This window comes from Orbicella faveolata, unplaced genomic scaffold (assembly GCF_042242905.1).
Source record: "Orbicella faveolata isolate gen_17 unplaced genomic scaffold, um_ofav_v1 contig_28, whole genome shotgun sequence".
Lineage (NCBI taxonomy): Eukaryota > Metazoa > Cnidaria > Anthozoa > Scleractinia > Merulinidae > Orbicella > Orbicella faveolata.
The window spans coordinates 105638-115156 of NW_028301556.1; the positions used below are offsets into that span (position 1 = coordinate 105638).

The 9519-nt window shown below is 38.2% G+C and overlaps 1 pseudogene; it reads left to right on the top strand.

The window, feature by feature from the left end:
* Positions 1 to 603: 603 nt before the first annotated feature.
* On the top strand, positions 604 to 1803 carry LOC149106968 (uncharacterized; annotated as a pseudogene).
* Positions 1804 to 9519: the final 7716 nt, after the last annotated feature.

The window sequence follows — 9519 nt, forward strand, 5'->3', positions numbered from 1 at the left end:
CCGGTTACCAACTGCTCGACCGTGGATGTTGTAATTAACATCATCATCATATGCAGACGGTGGATTAAACGCCAACATTAACGTTTACAGTCGCTGTCTAAAGGGAACTGAGACAAAAAATAAACAGAACTGAACATTGAGGGTTAAGTTCCAAGAAGTAGAAGCCGACGCGTGCGTGTCTTTCTTTTACGGAGTTACTTGCAGAACTAAGAGAAACAGGACAAGCTGAGTCAAGCCAAGTCAAGCCAGCACAAGCCAAGTCAAGCCAGGACAAGCCAGGAAATCAACCCGCCAGATGGAGCGTAAGGCCTACTGATGTTGCGTACTCATTATTCCTTTTTCGTAACCTAGCACCCTATGTTAGTTTTAAATAATATATTTGTTAGTACTTACGTACTTGTGCTACTGTTCGTTGTGGTGATCCAATTCTGTTATCTTTTAGTTAAAAGTTTGCTCCGACATTTAATTGGGATTGATAGGAATAGTGATTGTTGCAATTTATGCCACCTAGGCCTAAAGCCTCTAAAAAGATCGTTACGCGTTCTCAAATACATCAGGCACAGCTGTTTGAAACGCACACAGAAAGTAATATTTGTGTTTGTCCTGTATCCGGTATCATGAATGCTGCCCAAAAAGAAGAATTTAAAGCCTTCTTTACCTCTTTTCTGACGACAATAAAAGGCGATCTAGAAAAAGAAGCGCATACGACACGCACACAATTAGATTCTCTACAAAATAAGATTGACCAAAAAGCAACTAGTCATGATCACGGCTTGAAGCCAGAAATTTTTGACGGAAATCCTATAGCGGACGCGTCAGTATGGTTGGAGAGTTTTCGTCGCATAGCCAAATTAAATAATTGGTCGGAGGAGTTGCAACCTAATGCTTTTTCACTCTATTTGCGGGACATTGCGCACGCCTGCTTTGTCGCATTAGCTGAGGAAACTACCAGCACTTTAACTGCTCTTTTTGGTGCGTTTCGCGCACGTTTTGGCTCTGGCCCACAGGATTGGATTTTAAGCCAACAATTAAGTGCACGTAAACACGCTCCAAACGAGCCCATCGACGATTACATTACTGATATTACGCGCCTATGCAAACGATTAAAATTGTCTGACGTAGAAACAGTGAGATATTTTATTGAGGGATTACAGGGCGACCTTCAAGCCTATGTGTCACTATAGGTAGGCCAAAGACGTTTCAGGAGGCCGAGTCTCAAGTGTATGAAGGACATCGTCAATCGCCGCCAGGCTGCTTCAGATACTCAATCTGTGTTAACGAAAATGCAAACCACGTTTACTAAATTCCTGGAGCAACCTTCAAGTACTTGAACAATGCGGTGATAGCCACCGCTGCGCCAGCTCCAGGTCCTTCAGCTACTGAAAAGAAACTGGACGAATTGTCCAATCACATTAAAACACTCCAAAAACAACAACAGCGTCAGCAGCAGCACATAAACGCAACTTATGCTATGGCTGCTTATGATGATCAGCCTCCTGGGACATCGCGCCCTTTTCAACCTAGTAATTGGCAGGGACCAAACAGTCAACTAGACCAGTTACAGCGACGGTTAACATATTTAGAGAGTGTTTTAAGGCGGTATCAGAATCCGCGCCATTCCGCTAATCGCTCATATAACCGATCTTACAGAGGCTGGAATGATGAATATAGTAATGAATTCCGTATTCACCCCTTCTACAATTGACGTTCTATGTTAGCCATAGAGGAACCACCAAATTCCAACCAGGGAAACGCCTAAGGACTCTTGTTGGTACCCCAAGAGTCCGTTTTGGCAGAACAAAATTATTTAAATATTATAGACAAGGTTTTCGAAGAGCAACTAGAAACAACAATCAAGTTAGTTATAAGCCCAGAAATTGTTTTACCACTATAGATAGCAGATTCTCTCCAAGACATTCGGTTGCTCGACATAATGTTTCTACTTGTAAAACAGTTGCAAATAGTATTGATGATATTCGCACGGAATCGCCAATTGTAAATGGTCACGATCGCCTTGATGACAGTTTTTCTGACTCGCCTATTTCGGATATCGTGGTAATCCCGAGACACCCATATCCTACTAAAAATATCGTGTCTGAAACACAGTCTAGGGAATCTTTATGTCCGCTTTCTTCGGCGACGAAAAATAGTAATCACAATGTAACTTTTGATAATAAATGTTGAGAAAATTAAATACAGTTACCAAATTGAACCAGAGTTCTCAACATACGAGACGCAATAAAAGAAAGGTTAACAGAAATACACAAGTGAAAGTGCGCAAATATCATTTATCAGAAATTGAAAATAAAATGGAGACTGGTTATGTCCATATTAATATTACCAAGAGAATACCGCAAAATCAGACAGTTTTCTCACTCAGCGATGACGCCGCACAAGGTGTTAACAACATGTCAATTTGTCCCGATGGAAACATTAACGCTGGCGTTACCGTGATTATTGATAAACATCATAGTACCTACGTAGATGACCTAGAAAGGAAAGAATTACATCTCAAAGATGTTATCACCACAAACAGTGACGAAACCATAGGAAAACGGAAACGCATTGAAGAAGTTAAAAATAGATACAAGAAATCATAATATATCGTCAGTTAAATTAAAACCAATATTAAAACAGAAAAGAAGTTACCCAATTTTAAGAGAAGAGATTAACGAGAAAATATTTCACACAGAAATGGAAGACGCTCAAAAGCAAAATGAACAAAGCATTGTGAGTAAACAACCCTTGTACACCCCTGATCAAGTTGTACAACAGGTTTTACCAAAATCTGACTTACTCAGTCAGACCACTTCAGGTATTTTCAGGACTAGGAATTTAGATTCGGAAGCCATACCCAATGTGCACACAAAGAAAACCGAAACTCTTTCGTATTCACAGGAAATTACCACTGACTCTCGCCTCTTTGTCTTGCCCAGCCAAGCAAGCCGCCAAGAAGACTTAGTTCACGACAACGCGTGTGAAACACAGCAAATTTCCAGCTCCAAACATAATGAAACAAGCACAACAGTTGACTCAGCTAAAGATTTTTCTAAATTGCCAACTTACGAAGAAGCAGTAACCTTTCCTAGTTTAACAGCATATCTGACCAATACTCCTATGACGGAAGAAATAAGGAAAGTTTTGGATTTTGCAAGGCACAGCCCTCTAAAGGAAGCAGTTGCTACTGTTTGTCAGGCCAATACACCTCCTTACAAATTCTTCATGCCAAAACAACGTAAACCACCCGATAAAGCAGAAATTCCGTCCTGAATTACTAGAATGAGCCATTGACACGCTTTGGTTATTTATAACTACCAATCATTCACGAAAACAAAGAAACATAAACAAACCAAAAAAAAAACACTGAAACAAACAAACAACAAACAATTTTGTTAAGTATTTCATGAAGTTACTAAGCGGGGTTTGACACGAATACTACTAAATTTTTGTCTGTTAACTCAGTAGTAAGAAACTCAACTAGGTTTAATCTTCTGTTTACACTTTATATTACAATTAAGATTTTACGTGAGTATTTTTGAACACTGTTATTCCTATCAACCCTTCGCTTATGCGATTTTCCTTTAATGCCGTATGTCCACATAATTTTTACTTGTAGGTTATACATTGTTCAGCTGTAGTGTTGAGTTCGTGAAGATATATATATGTATATATATATGCCTCCATTTTTTTTGTTATGGTATTTTCGTGTTATCTTGCTTGCATTCTATTAACTCACTGTGAGCTAGGGACTAGCTCAATCTAAGGGTGGAGAATATGTAAAACAATAAAATGCAAACAAGATATCAATTCTTAACCATATTTATTCGTTGTAATAATGGGTAAAAAGGCAACGGTAATGTTTTAAGAAATAGGTGTTGGGTCATTCGAAATATAATATTGGAATACTTTAGGTGTTTGGGATACATTGACATTATGGACTTGCTCCTTGACTAGCTGATCAAATGTTGCCTTTCTTATCGTTGTTGTTGTATACGTGGGTGCTGCGTTTCCTAGGAACTAGTTCTTCGTATGTGTAAATTACCTGACTGTTGTTACGCTGGAAATAGTGCCCTGTAATCTAACTATTTTTAATGTAGTATTTACTTAAATAATTTGTTAACTGATTCTTGTTAGACCTGTTAAAATACCTTGGTACATTCATGTTCTGCGGGCACCGTTGCTATACTACATGTTTTCGGGTCAGCTGCGTTGTTCAGCAACTCGTTTGTTTACTCGCGGGTGTCGATCGAGAAAACAAAATAAAAATTGAAATCTAGATTTTGGAAGCGCTCTTTTTGGAATTAGTCGCGTTAGACTCCTTAACTTATTTTTAGTCTCCTGTCCAACTTTTCAGTCAAACCTTGCCCTTTTTACTGACCTTTTCAGGCAGTTTTATAGCAATCTCCGACAAAAGTCTTGGCACACCTTCCCAATTTTGCAATATCTGTCAGGGCAATTTATCAGTTCGCCCCCTTCCGCCCAAATCAATTTTGTTAATCGTGATGAAGTGGTCATTGCCCGCTTACAACATTGTCGGGGGGGGAAGGGGGTTCCCCCTTCTAATGATGTGATTAGGTATTGTCCCCAAAATACCTTGTCAACGCATTTTCGTGCTGTCTGATCCAGGTGTGCCAAGGACTTTTGTTGAGGATTGTCGTTCACACTTCGACCCAAATAAAGAAAAGATTCCTTACAATAGCAGCGGCACCTCGTTAAGATATGTTTGTACCAAAAGAGTACGTTCTCTTGATGAGATGGATGGCTTCAACTGGAACTCCCTCCCACGAAGCTGGGAGTTTGCATACCTATTTCTTGTAACACTTTAGTCGTACAGAATTTTCAACAACAACTTTTATTAGAGATCCTGGCACTCTTCCTTGATTTTAATTTGTAAACTTATTCTTGATAATTGTTATATTGAACGTGCTGATTTATTTGGATCATACACCCTATGCTTGATAGTGGAAATTCAGAAATGAAAAGATTTTTCACTAAGTAAATTCTGCGAATTCTTGGTAGTAGAACACAGCGCATATACTGACATCAGCGTTGATTTCCGAATTTGACGTATTAGACAGCTGATTGACAGCACGGGTGTGATCCAGATAAACGAGCGCGGGCCAAACCTACGCATCAGAGTTGTAGTAATTGCTGTAATCAGTCAAGAGTGGCAGTAGGGGAACGTTGTCAGTATTGTAATGAAGTCATCAATAGTGGAAATAAAAAGAGAAGTAACCAAACAAAGCGTATTGAGGTGATCGGCTAATTTCCCCAAGGGTCCCTTTAACAAAATCACGCTGCGCGTAGCCCGGTCTCGGCGACTTTCTGGTCATAGTCACTAAGTAAGTTAATATTTCGGCCAGACTGCTTATAAGTAAGCGTTCAAAAATTTTTCTTCTGGACATTTCACTGAAAACCAAAGTCTTCTCGAATTAGTTTAGAGTCCCTAGGGCTGGGAAATATCGCCCAAGTTCCTGGAAATCGACCCAAAGTTGGTCAAAATCGCGCGGCGCGTAGCCAGGTATTTGCGACTTACTAGTCATAGTCACTAAGTGAGTTAACATTTCGTCGAGACTGCTCATAAGTAAGCGTTCATAGATTTTTCTTCTGGACATTTCAGTGGAAACCAAAGTCTTCTCGAATTATTTTAGTGCCCCTACGACTGGGAAATATCGCCCAAGTTCCTGGAAATCCACCCAAAGTTGGTCAACTGAAACCGCGCTGCGCCTAGCCCAGTCTCGGTGACTTTCTAGTGACTTTCTAGTCACTAAGTGAGTTAATATTTCGGCCAGACTGCTCATAAGTAAGCGTTCAAAAATTTTTCTTTCGGCCATTTCACTGAAAAACAGTCTTCTCGAATTAGTTTAGAGTCCCTACGACTGGAAAATATCGCCCAAGTTCCTGGAAATCCACCCAAAGTTGGTCAAAATCTCGCTGCAGCGTAGCCCGGTCTCGGCGACTTTCTAGTCATAGTCACTAAGTGACTTAATATCTCAGCCAGACTGCTCATAAGTAAGCGTTGAAAAATTTTTCTTCTGGCCATTTCACTGAAAACCAAAGTCTTCTCCAATTAGCTTACAGACCTTAGGGCTGGGAAATATCGCCCAAATTCCTGGAAATCGACCCAAAGTTGGTCAAAATTACGCTGTGCCTAGCCCGGGCTCGGCAACTTTCTAGTTATAGTCACTAAGTGAGTTAATATTTCGGTCAGACTGCTCATAAGTAAGTTTTCAAAACGTTTTTCTTCTGGCGATTTTTTTGAAAACCGAAAGTAGTATAGTAAATGGCGGTACTAGGACATTATGCAAAAAACGGCATACCCACTCCCCTAGAAACCCAAAAAATACCCTCGCCGGGCCTCAACTCGAAAAATGCATTTTCAGGCCTCTTAGGGTATGTTTTGTCCTAAGCCCTCTCATTGGCAAATTTCATGTCTCCCAACCCTCTAGAAATCAAAAAAAATCCTTCTACTAGAAACCCTTCGCGAAGTCGGGTCATGACCAAAAAGTACTCTTGCCACCCCTCTGGAAATCAAAAAACTCCTTTAGCCAGAAACAGCATAAATTAGGCTATCTCAAGCCTCTGCAAATCAAAAACTTATTCACCAAGTGGCAAAACAGAGCTTTTGAATTTTATATAAAAGAGAAACGTTATTGATAAATTGGTAGTATGAGTATGAAAAATGAAATTGAAATATATAAGGTTCATCCTTTGTATAATAAATATGCCGCGTCGAATCTTGGCAAGGTTATTAATACCAGAACAATGAAAATAGTTGGGTGCAGCTTAAATCATTGTGGATATAATCGTTGTTCTGTCAGCGGGCTGGGATTCAAACAAAACTCAATGCTAGCTCACAGATTTATATGGGAATGTCTCAACGGTTCAATTCCGAGTGATAAAGTCATTGATCATATTAATGATGTGAAAACTGATAATAGACTGTGTAATTTACAATTATTATCACAAAGTGAGAATAGTAAGAAAGCAGCAAAAAATCGAGATTATTCTTTTGTGAAGTATAATCATTTGAATAAGAAAAAGGTCAAATCAATAAACCGCTCCGATGGGACGATTATGATTTTCAAAAGTTTATCCAGTGCTGGAAAAAAGCTTCATGCTAGTGCTGGTTCAGTGAAAATGATTTGCGATAAAAAATATGGCTATAAATATGCCTTTTCAAAGTTAGACGGCTCCAAGTATTCATTTGAATATATGGCTTTATATAAAATATGCATATAGCCAGAAACAATAATATTTTTGGCTATCATAATAGCAAAAGCAGATATGGCAAAAATAACACATCTGATAGACGATCTATCTGTATATATAGGCTATACTATTTTCACCACAACCAAGTAATGTCGCTAATATACATTACTCGATTAACGTTTATATTTTCAGCACATCCTTTAGTGGTACCTAACTGTTGAAATCATCACTGTATCTCTTCCATTTTACTAACGCTTGCTTCTTCTTATGATTTCTCCTTATGATTTTTTCAATTCTGAATATATCCTGTTTTACTTTTAACAGCTCAGGGTCATAAAAACTGCCTGTTATCTCTTCACCGTGGAGATCTTTTAATTTGTAAGTGACTGGATTCGCATATTGGATCTTATCAATTGTAAATACTTCCTCAGTCCAATTAGGGGTATATCCTTTGTCGAATACTTTTCTCTTGCCTTTGCTTATTCTAACCTTATCACCGATTTTAAACTTCGGTTTTGATGATGGTTCTGTATTACTATTCAGATTAAAGTATACAGTTCCTTCATTTTTTCCTGACTAGCTTCAACAGGTGTCATTTTTATTGAACCATGTTTGGTGTTATTATACTGTTCTAATATTTTGGGTAGAATATCCAAATACTGATTACTGTATTACCCCAAATAGTAAACTGCTTCCACATTTTGGTTTTTATTGTTTTATTCCATCTTTCACAAAGAGATGATTTTTCTTCATTTACCGTGGAATACAGTGTTATGTTATTCTTATCCAACAAGTCCTTCAAATGCTTGTTATAATAATCTTTACCCTCATCAGTCCATAAGTACTCAGGTTTTCTTCCCTCTTTGATAATGGATTTGAATGCTTCAGTTACAGATTCACCTTTCTTATCCTTCAACGGTACAATCCAACCGTATTTACTAAACGCATCTAAAACCATCAGAAGATATCTGTAGCCCTTGTTCCACTTGCTGAACTGCTGCATTTCAACTAAATCAGAACACCATATTTCATCAATATGATTGACTGTTACACGCCGTCGAGTAAAGTTACGTTTTACTGGTTTGTGTAATTCATCAGCTAATTTTTCTTGCCAGTTCACTTCACTCGACGGATTCTTCCGTTTTTTGATACCCCAAGACCCAGTTTCTGTTTTTTATCGATCAATCAAGAATCGTGCTGTTGATCCCCTCTTTGGCATTTCACCATATGGTATTTCATCCAGTGATGAAACCATTTGCCAATCACAATCACTTTTGTTTTTTTCCCATATCATAACAAATATCGTGATCAGCAGCTATCTCATCCACCTTATTACACGGTTGTACGTACCATTTGAGAACTCACCGGTGCATGGGTTGTATTCTAATTGCTTATTCAATGGATTATATGGTCCCATTTATTTGTACTTTCCTGGTGTCCATCCAGCCTTTGGTTTTGGTATTTTGCCAATCGCTTTTTGGATATCAATTGCACCTCCTTTGTACATGTCAGCATCAAGATCCATTCTGTCAGTTTTATATTTGTAATTTGGTCTCACTTTGGTTGATAATTAATTAATTGCTTCAGATCCAACTTTTTGAATAACAGGAGTTGCTTTCTTAATTCCCCAATCAATCGCTTTCTTTTGCAATTTTGGATTTCTTATAAATTCCTAGTCCGGAACCTATTTGTTTATTGGAGAGTTTCAGAAGAACATTCGAATCACCTCTTGCTAATACTCTTGCCAAATCTCTAGCTTGTTTTCTGGTTAATAGATGGTGACAAGTATTCACAAGATCACTAATACTATTTTTTGGTATCATAAAAACACCACCTGTTTGGCCTCTTCCCGTTATTTTCTTCACAATTTGGAAAGCACCTTCTGAAGCTAATCCGGCCAATGCAGATAATGCAAGGTTTTCTTTGCTATGGTAGGTGCAAAAGTACGACCTAAACTTAATATGCTTGTCAACAGACTACCTCGAACCTCGTTTCTGATATTAGTCTTAGCCAGTTTGATGTCCAATCCTTTATTCAGCTGTTTATTCTTGTGCAATCGTTTCAGCACATTTTGTGCAACGTACAAAACGTTATTTCCAGTTAGTGCATCTTTTGAAAGCCTGAGAACAATGGTTTCACGCTTATGAAATGCACTAGCAAGATTCTTTTTCTGATTTGGTGATAATTTCACCCTTATTTCAAATAATTGCGTCATATATTATATAGATTATATAAAATATGTATTTTGAAAAACATCCTCGTATTGAGGAATAACTAACTAACTTCTATATTTCCTATTCTATTTAT